At 42.3% G+C, this 12504-nt stretch overlaps 1 long non-coding RNA gene across 1 annotated transcript in view; it reads right to left on the reverse strand.

Moving 5' to 3' along the window:
• The window catches only part of LOC135328619 (uncharacterized), a 79505-nt gene extending 72570 nt beyond the window's left edge, over positions 1-6935 (reverse strand). Inside the window, exon 1 of the long non-coding RNA XR_010389583.1 lies at positions 6608-6935. This is a non-coding gene — a long non-coding RNA (uncharacterized LOC135328619). The remainder of the gene's footprint in view (positions 1-6607) is intronic.
• Between the last annotated feature and the right edge of the window lie 5569 nt (positions 6936-12504).

Raw genomic sequence — 12504 nt, forward strand, 5'->3', positions numbered from 1 at the left:
TACGCTGCTTTTATAGCCAGCCCTTGCCTTGCTACCAGGATAGACCAAAACCCAAGACCTAAACATCTGTGAACTCTCCAGAAGACAGAAAAGGGGCAATGCACTTCTCAGTAACCAGAGTATGAACACAGAATAAGTGAATAAAAGAGGACTTTTCCCCTTGTACAGAAGCATCACTTGGCACAAAGCAGCACAACTTAGTTGCTGGTGTATGAAAGCCCATCTCTGTGGCAGACTGGTCAGCTAAACTAAGAGACAGTATCTCTTCTGCTCCTGTCCCTCCTCTCCTAAGTTCAGAGGAAGCTGTCACATGGGTGACATCCTTTGGCACAAATATGCAGCATTCAGCTGACCCCAATCCTGATGGCCTCATTCAAGCAGAACTCAGCTATTGACAATTTTATCTGAGTTAGTATTAAACAACAGCTAAGTAGAAATGGAACTAAAACATCACATCAGCTCATAATAAGAAGCTGTTAAGCCTTGCCATACAATAAAATTCAAATTAATGGAAAATAGTACAAAGCCTACAGGATAGTCATCTATCAAATTGACATACAGCACTACTTTTAGTATAGTTTACCTAATCTCTACTGCCTAAAATGACTTGAATAATGTGACTTCTTAGCCTAAGGGACAGATCTCCAGGCCTTCATATCACCTCCCTCCTAGCACTTTGCTCTGCTGCTCCTGACAGTAACACTTTACATAGCTGAAAATGAATACTGTCTTTGGTCAGCATCTTAAGCCCAGAAATGGAATAAAGATTACCATAGTGTTTATTTTCATCTCACCATAAGGATGTTATCTTCTCAAGTTCTGCATTACTGCTTAGCATAGCAAGGCAGGACAGAACAAGCAACTCTTACAATAATGTGACGGTTTCACTGTAACACCATTAAATTGTCATGTTATTAAGCCATATTTAAAAATTCATTGGATACAAATCTCAAAACTGATAGAAGATACATGCTATTAAAACACTGTGAGAAGAGAAGAATTTTTCTCAGAACTGTATATTTTCAAGGAGAATTCTTGCAAAGAAATAACTTTCAAACTAAACTTTATTAAATTTAGTGTTTGAATACTTTTCCCTTTGGTAAAGACCTTTTATCCATTAACGTTGGAAAATAGCCCTTCATGGGATTCATTCCAAATCAAATTTAGGAAAGAAGCAAGGATAGTGTGTTCACAGACACATATGTGCAATTAAATGAGTACATGCTCTCATAACAAAGAGCCAACTCAATTACCTCCCAAGTATAGAGCTTACAGAGAGGCAGATGTGATCTTTATTCCAGAAGGTTTACCGAGCAAACATGAGAGAAAGAATGTGGAAGAAATTTATGTGAAAGCAAATACTTCATACCTTATAAAATCCCCATTGGCTGATTACAAAAATCTCTTGGAAATGCCAATTAGTCAGGTGTCTTTTTGTCCTTTTTAATTTTCCTACCCTTATTAAATCAATATCTCAGACAACTTAATGGCTCCCTAAAGTCTAGGTCAAATAGAGAGGCAAGAGGAGGTAGAATGAAAGGCTGTGCTTAATTTTGTGCCATGATCTAACTGTGGGTGAGGAGAGAAGGAATAATTTAGCTTGATTAAATAACTAAATATACAGTGCCTTGAAAGGAAAATTGGCCTTCACTCACAGAACTATCAGGGCAAGCCCTGACCAAAAACCATTACCGCTGCTGGTTGTGAAGTTGTGACAAATTCTCTTCAGAGGCATTTCATTTTTCTGCCCTACGCACTGGGAGCCTTATCTCCTCTCTGATAACACCTTGTGAAATCCTGAAGAGCTTCAAGGCTGAGTTAGAAGCTTGCTACTCCCAAAGCACCCTCCATGAGCAAGACAAGACTCTCCTGCCCACAAATTTCTTTTTGCCTGAACATTTCCAGCAGGGAAATCTAATCTTGGCAAGGGCAGTCCTTGTAGACCTTTTTTTGGTTCAGAGACACAGAAGGAAGGGTATAGTTCAGCATTTGGTTACTATGGAATAACATACCTTAAAAGGGAAAATGGCAGGGACAGAGCAAAAATGTTCTGACTGGGGAGGCTAATATGAGGAGTATCAATCATTTTCAGTAGTTTGGAAGGACGGAGTCTGAGCTGGAATAAGTGGATATAGTTCCACTGACATTGAGAGAGAGGCTACCAGTTTACATCAGCTGAAGACCTGGCTATAAATTATGAGCCACTTCACCCTTTTAAAATGAGGGTGGTAGGTCCAGCTAAGAACTGAATTATTTGCTGAATGTGCCTGTTAGTCTTACTTGATTAGATAGGATTTTAGAGCAACAAATCTCCTAAATTAAGCACTTCAGTTTGGTATCTAAAGAGGGCTGAGATGAATTTCAATCTAAATCGTACTAAATCCTTGCTTCCCATCCCCTCAAGACTGCTTACATTCTTCCTAAGAAAGCAGAGCTTCCCCAGCTCAATGGGCAGAGTCTTTGGGAACAGAAATGTGTGCAAATGCTTTGATAGCCACATTTTTAAAAGGATGTGTAAATATGGAAAAATGCACCCATGCATTTCTGGGAGTAATATCCACTATGCCTCAGAGTAATATGAGATGAAAATGTTTAGAAGGCCCAGGGAGAACAAGAAGTGGGAGTATGCTAATTAGTGAATTTTTATCTTAACATTCTCTATCAACCAAAAGCATAGAGGGAAAGCACAGGCCGTATCATAGTAAAAGGGCAGAGAATGGGACAGAGAGAGGCAGTAAATACACAAAATCTTTGCATTCATTTCAGAGGAGATAAGCCAGTTCAGCTGAGCCAGAGCACAGACAGGGACAGATACAGGAAGAGACCAAGGTAGGACCGAAGGAGGAAATATGACTCTGCACATTTCTTTGCCTGGACAACACGTGATCTAGCACCACTAGTCACAAGAATCAAAGCAGGACTGCCAACGAAGATTTGATCTATTCCATTTTGAGACTGCTATTCTCATTATGTTCCTGTAGTGCAAATAAATACAGTCATCCTCAGTCTAAAAATGAATGAAATAAGATACAAAGCGATCCAGGCAGCATTTTGGAAGGCTGACTAAATCCTTTAGAAGGCAATCCATACCAAAAGGGATCAAGTTTTCAAGGAAGCCTGTGTGTAGATCTTTGCTGTGTTGGTCTGACAGCGTGCCAAAACAAAATAATCATAAGAAATACTCAGCAAGAATAGTTTCATTTCCAACTGATACAGAACAATTCTTCCTTCTCCCCAGCTGCTTCATTTTCACAATTAAGTGGCTGAACAGAGGGACATCTTTATTAGGCTGGCTAAATTGCTTTGTTCAGCAATGATTTGGCTAGCTAAATTCTTTCTTAAATTACTGAAATGAAAAATTAGCACTGAAAATTAACATCAAAAATCCAAACGTTTCACTTAGACAATGGTAACATGAATACAAGTGTTTGAATGATTAGAAATTAGTCTCATGGATCTACACATTCACCATAACAGCGTACCTTGTAATACAAAACACATTTTTTCACTAGGAACATCTACCATATCCACATCTGTCCATCTACCATATGGAATATCTACCATATTTGAGCAAGCAATTATGTTTTGCACAAAAGGGAGTGCCGACAAATAACTGTTTGTTGTCATTTTTATCTCCATGACTTCAGTCTGACATGCACGTTCTCCGTAAAGCTGTGCAGCAAATGGACTTGATTAACAGTTTTCAACGTACATGTTGTTTAATATTACCGGCTATCAGAACTTTGATCCATGTGGCCTAATGAAAATGAAAGTAGTGTTTCAGCTGTCAAAATAAAACCCTACAACTGCACAATACTAAGACAGAGAGGCTGCACACCTTGAAGGGATCCATCTCCATGGCAGAGTCTCCTGGATGACGGCCATTGCTTATATTATACCACAGAAGAAAAATTCCTGAATTCCTCTGCTTTGCCTTCTATGCGTTGTAGCAGTAGATGACTCATTTCAGCTCATACCTAACATGTCATTTCCCATCATCTACTGAGTATGCAACCACAAGAAGAAGGAGCAAAAACACAGCTATTTCTTATCTCACAACTGTGTTTATTTTGAGCTAATCAGTCATACTGACATCTGCTTGGCCATAATCCTGATTTTGTTAATAAGTCATTTAGGTAAATCTGTTCTGTGCAAGACCATGCCTTGCTGCACCACTGAAGACTGATGAATGCATTTTGGAAGACAGTAATGTTTTAGGATAAGCCCACCTTGGAACTCCAGTAATTTTCCAATAAATGGAGTCCATGAATGAGCTCATGAACCTCCAGTATGAAGACCAGCTTTATCTCTGGGGTCAAAGTCAGCCATCGGGCAAGGTTCCAAGTAGGAAAACAAAGCTACCTCCTCCCTCTCCAAGATATTTTTCTGAATCTATGCTGCTGCTTAAAAAATAGTCCACTCTTTGATGTAAGCCCTTGGAAATACTGTGGTTATTTAATTATTCTGTTTCTTGTCTCCTGGTAATTCTCCTCTATCCTTGCTACAACACTGATTCATATTTCTGAAGGCCAGAGCAGACCAGACTGATCATCTGGTCTGGCCTCTTGCATAACGCATGCCACAGAGTTTCATCCTGTGATCTCTGAATCAAGCCTTGTACCTTGTGCGAGATCCAGGGTATCTTGACTTTGTCCCCAAGTGCCGGAGAATTTACCACATCCTCAGTTAGCTGAGGCATGGTCAGACATCAAATTAGACATTTGTTACCTTTGTGGTTAAGAAATTCAAGTTTCATTTCCAACTTGAATTTTTCTAACTTCACCTTCCAAATCTTGCATCTTGTTGTGCTCAAGGCTGCTGTTTGAAGAGTCCATTGGTATCCTGTCATTCACCCCATACAAAGACTTCTAGCTGAGATCCAGGGGGCCTCTCTGTCTCCTTTTCAGATAAACTCACCACCTGGAGTGCCTCACATCTCCAGCTGCCAGGAGCAGATTTAACACCAAATTCACTTTGGTAATTCTTCTCTGATGCTTCTGCAGGCTCTCAGCATTCAGCCTGAGAACAGAGACCAGAGCAGGAGGCAGCAGGACTGGACAGAGGGGGACACATCTGTGCTAACACAGCTCAGCCTCTGCTAGCTGCGCCAGCTACACTGAGAACTCATGCCACAGCTGCTTGTCCACCTGCCTGACAGCACTTTGTCATCACTTCCCAGGACACACTACTTCCTCACTCAGTACATAAAGTTCACAATCTTTCGTCCTTGTCTACCTAATTTCTCACTTCTACTCTTAAAAAGACTGTTTTACGCACCGCTGGGCTTCCTGAACAATGCTGGATATGTCACTCTGAGTACGCCTTTTGCTATTTATTACTTCAGGAAATGCTGCATCACCTGGAAACTTTGTATTTTCCATCTTACAAAATAAAGCTTACAGCTAATGAATTCTTTACTTCTATCAGCTTCCTTATGTCCTTGAGAGATTCCAGCTGCAAAGGGGACTCCAAAGAGAGACTTCTCAAACAGCTCATATTGACTGGCTCTAAGGCTGCTACAGCCATTGGGATGATACTAGTATAAGCCTGTTTCAGAGGGAAGACATATATGAATATGCTGAGACTATAGCTGAGCTGTTAAGAAGTACAACACTAACTGTATTCATATCTAGGTATTTGCTTTTATTTTCTTTTGTTCTGCAGTGCGGCATAACTGGAGCTGTGCTTCAGGCTACTGTGAATGCAAAAATAAGTAGGTCTATGAAAAGTGGGAGCACTGGAGTCTGTTTTTTTGCCATCCTCCCTGCCTTGGGAACGCATTCCCTGATAGGTGGTAGAGATTCAGCTCATTCTGCAGTCTTTCTTCCAGCTGAGGCATTAACAGAGACTCTCACTCCAAGCCAGATGCCTACTCTCCAGAAACTCCCAAGAGCTTAGCAACTTTATCCTTCAACTAATTTGGCTGAAATTAGCCAACCACTTCAAAAGTTTCTGAGCAGAGGAGGAATGAAATGCGGGCAGACAGACAGACACTTATGCAGATGTGGGCAGTCAGACAGACACTTATGCGGATGGACAGTCACAGGCTGAAAAGGAGGACAGAGAATTCAGTTGTTACGAGAATTTATTCTCAGTGACCTCACCACGATCTTTTTCTCCTCTTTCTACAGTATCTCCTGTTTGTACTCACTGCTTGCTCATCCTTAATGTACACTGAGACAGATTTTACCAGCTAATGTAGCCTTTTAGGAGTCAACGGCCTGAGAAGTTTTCCCTCCTACCCCTATTCATGGTAACTTTGTGCTGCAGTAGCCACTGAGAAAAGCTGACTACTGAGTGTACTCAGCCTTCATCTGCTGCTCTCAGGAAGTCCCAGAAAAGTACTGAGAGGCTTAATTTGCTCTGAAAGGCCACCGAAATCTGTGAGATTCATGTGAAGCAGCGCACACCTGCTGAGTCTACAAAGCCAGGAAGCATCCCAAGAGCTTTATTCAGTGCCATGCTCTGCGATGCACAGGCCTGCAGTCGCTGTGGTGTGCCAGTGCCAAAATAGGTGCAGAAAGCCCCAGGCTGCCCCTGAGCAGCCCCCCGCTCAGCAGAAAGGGGGACAGCGATTTCAGCAGAGATAGAGCTTCACCTTGGTTACCTGCTCTGAAACCATTTCCATGCTCTGGTCGTTTTCCATGTTCTGGATCTGACCAAGGGTCCTTGCTGGTGTGAGTTGCACTGTGTGGTCATGCCAGTTCAGGCTGGGGTCACACTGGGGATCTCTGTCTCTCCCTTTCTGGCTGAGGTGGAGGCACACTGTCCACACTGGGGTAGCAAGGACAGACATCACAGGAGTTGCAGTGGGAGGAAGAGAAACAATCTCCACAACGTGTCAGGTTTGCTTTAAAAGGATAGTTAGTGTAAAACACCATGAGCACAAACCAGACCCACGCTCCAGGAGTATCGTACAAGGCCTCCTCTATCAGCCCAGTGCAAACTTGCCACTCTCATGGGAAAAATTAAAGGGTCCAAGGCAGCAGACAGCCTGTTTGCAAGCTACAGAAATAGCAAGAGGCTGATGTCTAGACTCAGGAAAGGAAATTCCTGTCCCTGTTTAGAGGAGCAATACAAGTACACATACAAATAAAAAACAGGAACTCCTGTAGTCTTTGATAGTAGCCCAGGGGAAATGGCACAATTTGGTAGAAGAAGAAAACAAAGCATTCACTTAGACATAACCATCAGGCCTATTAAGAAGCAGGGTGCCTTGACAGACAAGTCTCAGAGAAACCAAATCCAGCACAGCAGCACTGAACTGCCTCCATAGCCAACGCTGGGGATGCGGCCCTCAGAGAGACCTCAGACATGTCAAACAGCTTGAGATCTCTTAATGAGCCTCTAGAAGGTTGTTAGTTGTCAGTGTCATATCGGCTGATAGAGAAGTATATTTGGAGCCGTTACAGTTCCTATCTTTTGGCCTGGGAGCCCATCTGTGTTTAGATACATTAATCTCTCTTTGAGAAGGGAAGTGGGTGATATGTGCATACCCACAAGCGCCTACAAAGCTCCTGGCCCAGACGCATTTATCACATTATATGGCAGTGTAGAAGTGCCAGGTTTGCTGAGTACTGTGTAATGCGGTTCCAACCACAGAGACTTTGTTTTTCCACCATGATGAGGACCACACTCTCTCTTATCCAAAATAAATAAATAAATAAATAAATGGAGAGGGTCAGTGGGCTGCAAATCATACTGACCCATTTCTTTAATTAATAGCAATACAAGCAATTTTTTTTCTAAGATATTTGCTACTAGACTGAAGGGCACCCTGCTCCATTTAGCAAGCACCAGAACAGATTCACAAAGACTTGCCAGGCCTCAGACGTTATGTGATCTGAATGCAATTTCTCCACCCAGTCAGTAAACACTCTATTTTTATTAATTTCAGAAGCGGCTAGTAGGGAGGGAGGGAAAAAGGAAGGAGGGAGGGGAGGAAATGCCCTTTGACCAAACAGAATGCCAGATATCAGTGAATTGTTACTAGCACAATATGCTAAAATGAAAGCTGGGACCTTGTCTTTTCATTTCACAGCAAACCTAGCCTTAGGACTGGAAAACAGGGTTTCTATTCCACTGGGCTGCACAACAGCATTAGACAACTTAAGGCAGGAAATGAATAAGAAATTACCAACGAAATGGCAGGGGAATATAAAGTGAAACATCATTTTTTTACAGAAGAAGAGAGCTGAGACAATAACTCTGCCCCTGTAAGTCACAAAGCTGTCTACCGGCACACTCAGACCAGGGCCAGCCCTCCTGGCCGGACGGACCACTCCAGAAGGGCCTTGCGCAGCAGCCCCCTCCCATGGACAAGCTCCCCAGGCTTGTAGATGAGGGCAGCTCTAAGCACGTGAGCACACAGCCCGGCACATGTCAGGACCTTGGGTGCACCAAGAGAGGGCAGTCCCCAGGATGCCGTCAGGAGAGCCCTACAGCTCCTGGGCAGTGACAAAATGGGAAGCGGCTGAGCGGATCCTAAGGAAAAGTAAAGGTCAGATGAAAGAAACTGCCACTCTCATGGCAATTCATACTCTCCACAAGCTATTTCTATACGGGCCTCAGGTCAAAGAGCAGCTATGAGCAGACCAGAGGCTACTTAGCTTGTCCAAGTGCACTGTGTGCATACAAGCGGCCTTGCCATAAGCATTTCTCGTGCCCTGTCTCACCCTCTTCACAGCTCCGCAACAAAGCCATGCTGCAAATTTTAGACAGAGGTCAAGAGGAGCAGGAGTTAGAAACAACTACTGTTTAACTGTACCACAAGCTACTTATTACAAAACCTGATCCTAAACTGCCACACTGATGAAAGTTTAGGCAGCAAATCTGGAAGCACATGGGAGACAGACTAACAAGGGGCTTTACCAAGAAAATCTCCACTACAGAAGATCGCTTTCAGAGGAAACATAATATTTAATACTGTCTTGGGAGTAAAAGGCTTAAATAGGATGCAGTTGCCAGTCCTGAATGTATTATAAGATTGCAGGAGAATTAGAGGTTGGTGGCTGATTTTTTAATTATATTTAAGGCTTGAGACTCCATGGGGAAAAAATGTTGATATACTCCAATAAAAGCCTCACTGAACAAACTTGTCCTGCAGCAAATCAGATTCTATTGCTAGGGAAGATGGTGATGTGCAGTAACAGGTCCAAAAGCATAATGCATTTGTTCACACTACAAGTACAAATGTCACTGGCTTTAAAGAGAAGTGATTCAAGGCAAACAGAGTCAATGCTTGCTTCTCACATTACCTTTCTTGGCCAAGGAACAGCATTTCACAGCTCTCCTACTTTACCTTGCCCCCAGATTACTGCCTTTTTGGTCCACAACCACTTTGAAAATTTCCCAAGGACTCATCAGTGCTCCCACCTTACCAGTAGAAGAGGCAGTGAGGAAGCTGAGTGCACACTTCATCCAGTCATATCCATGACAACACAAGCTGTACATATCTCGGTCTTCCCCATCATTTGCCTCCAGCATAAGAGAGCCTCATCTCCTGAAGACACAAACACATTGTTAAAGGCAAGTTTTTTGGTTCAGAGTGTGGGTTACTAAGTTTAATGTAATAGCCTATGCTACACGGGAAGGGAGGCTAAAAGATCTAATTGTTCCTCCTCACCTTAAATTCTGCTACAGCCTGCACCTCTGGGTACATCTGCATGGGACAAAGACTGAGCTGTGGAGAGAGATTCAAGGTAGCTCAACTACTGAAAACATCCATGTTAACATTTCTCCTGCTAAAAACACCGTAGTGCTATATCTGTGACACAGAAAGCAAACTCTCTATAAATGATGATTGTTACAAGACAGTCTGTTCCCCTTTTGTCCAGACCCCTAAGCTTTCTCTCGGTGGGAGAGTCCTAGCTGAGAACTAATGTCACAGTTGCAGTCTTCACTGATGAAGAAATATGCAAGAGGGATTTCAAATACCATAAACCTCTCGTACCTTCTTGGAATCTATTCCTAGGAGCAGATGGCTTACACTTCTCGCCAGAACTTTTGTCCAGCATGGAGATCATTCAATGGATGCTAAAATTTACTATCTAGCAGGGCTTTTCTCCTGCACCCAGGTAGACTATAATGAAGGTCCTCACCAAATTGCTTCCCCTTCTGTTGTAAGACAGATGAGATCACCAGAATGACAGTAAATATTGAACCCAGAAAAGCTGCGTTTCACATTGGTCCATATTTCTTCTTCTTTGTTAGTTCTGCTCACATAGGTTACAGTGGCTATTGAATAATTGCAAGACTCTACAGACACAGACTAATTGAAAGCATACTGAAATCTGTCAGAAGTTTCTTGCTGATGCCTTGGGCCCATATCACATCTTATTTAGTTATATGCTGTTTGGAAGATTTGAAACCAGCTAGCAAGGAGAAAGCAAGCATGCACATGGATAAAGAAACACATAATTTGTGTAGATTTTCTTCATTCTGTCCTTGCATCATGTTCATTTGTTAATGGGTAAAATATTTTTGCAGTCACTGGAATTTCAAATTCTTGTGTTGCTTAATTTTTTTTTAACTGTATGGTATAGCCAGGTGGTGAACCAAAAACATTTTTCACCTCAGTTGACACAATTAAACACTATGATTTTCAACCACCAAGAAAAGTTGGCTGGTTGAGTAAGGGCAGTTTGACAACTGAGATATTTATGTACGGCCAAGATGAGATAGTGCCCTATATTTTAAACAGTTCAAGTCAGAGGAGAAAAATGTAAAATTGGTTCCTAGATAATAATGCCTAATCTTTGTTTTTATGGCACATTGCTGTGCAATTAAGGCTGGCTCATGAAAACTGTGTGTGAGCACACTTAAATTGCTGAATGGCCTCATAGATGGCAGGAAGGAAAATAAATATTCTACTGTTTATACTTTCTGAAGTAAAATCTTTGAGATAAACAGTGTGTCAGGCTGACAGGTGTGACTTCTTTAGCCTTAGCTTGATGAATTTTTCATTCACAGCTGAGGCTGATAGCCTAAAACTGCTGATGGAAAAAACCCATTGTCCAGATTTTGATAGGAATATGAATGTCTAGGTCTTAGAAGGGTCTGACTTCTGTGCAAAGAATTACACTCTGTTATGAAGACCTGGGAGAAGGACTGTGCTACAGCCATGTTACATTGGACAAGTGTTTCACTCAAGGTGTGGCAATGTAAGGGTATGAGACAGAAGTGAATGCACACTATTTCATTATGCTGTGATAATTGAAAACTGTTTCTTTGCTATTCACTGTTTCCTGAAGGCTCTCTACTTCTCTGAACTGATCTTTGGGCAGGGATCTATTTTCCATTCCCTAGCACTGCGTGTTTTTCTCACACTACACTCTGGAGTACTTACTAGCCACTACAGAGACAAGGATCAAACTAAGAAATTCCTGTGATTCCTTTCCTGACACCCATTAATTTTGCCTACACCATTTTTGCACTGCTGCACTGAAGGAACAGCAGTACCATGGTCGAGGCAGTCGTTAGTACAGGCAGAGTCAAGCACTTATATTTTCTCATTACTCAGGTGCATGGGCCCAGCTTTGCAGGTTTGAAGGCATTTTTAGAGCAAGCTGCTCAGACATATCTACTCCATGATACATGGAGAACAGAAAGATTTTTCAGTGGGTTCTTTTAAGTACATAATTCTCCATAAAGTACACCCAAGACAATGTACTACCACACCATTCTTAAATTTGGCAAGTTCCTCAGTTACCAAAATGTTGTCCACTTCTTTGTAGAGCTATTGCTTCCGCGCAAGCAGCAGGAGCATTAATAGCATCTTCTTCTAGCTGGTTGTGTTTGGGTACTCCAGGGTTTCTGTTCAGGTCAGCCCTGATCCAAGGAAGAGTGAAAAGCAGATGGAAAGAAATTGATTTGCATTAAATACCATCAGGAGAAAATAGGGAACAGGGATCTTCTCCGTAAGCAATTTCATGCTGTAGAAGAAAAGTTGCAATCTTCAGGCTTACTAAATGAGAAAAAGGCTCACTGAGCCTCTGCCAGTACATGGACATTCCAAGAACAACAAGTTAATCCAATAAGATCCAATAAGACATTGAGACTGAGAACTAGAGAGACAAATTGTGTTCATACTCCATGAAAATACAGAGCAATTGTAAGTCCTATAAACTCCCCAAGATTATTTTTCCTGTCCAAGAAAATCACTTCTGTCTCATATGGCTTGAATTTAAACCAACTAGCTTAAATCCTGGCCCTTAACTCAGTCACTGAGAAAACAAAGAGAAGGTAGGATCCAAGTTCAAAGAGCAGCAGTGGGGCAGTGCTCTCTCATGGGCACAGGGACGGCACGGCAGGCTGACACAGACCCCTGCCCCGGTATTCCCACACAGGGCTTGGGCCGCACAGGGATTATTCTAAAATGATACCTTAAAAAGCTGTAACAGTGGGAACCGAAAGGGAACCCCTCCTCTACTCAAGGTTTCTGAAGAGATGTCGTGCTACAGAAGGCTTGGTCAGTGGCCATGTGTGGATTCATGACCAGCTACA

Source organism: Dromaius novaehollandiae, chromosome 1, assembly GCF_036370855.1.
Source record: "Dromaius novaehollandiae isolate bDroNov1 chromosome 1, bDroNov1.hap1, whole genome shotgun sequence".
Lineage (NCBI taxonomy): Eukaryota > Metazoa > Chordata > Aves > Casuariiformes > Dromaiidae > Dromaius > Dromaius novaehollandiae.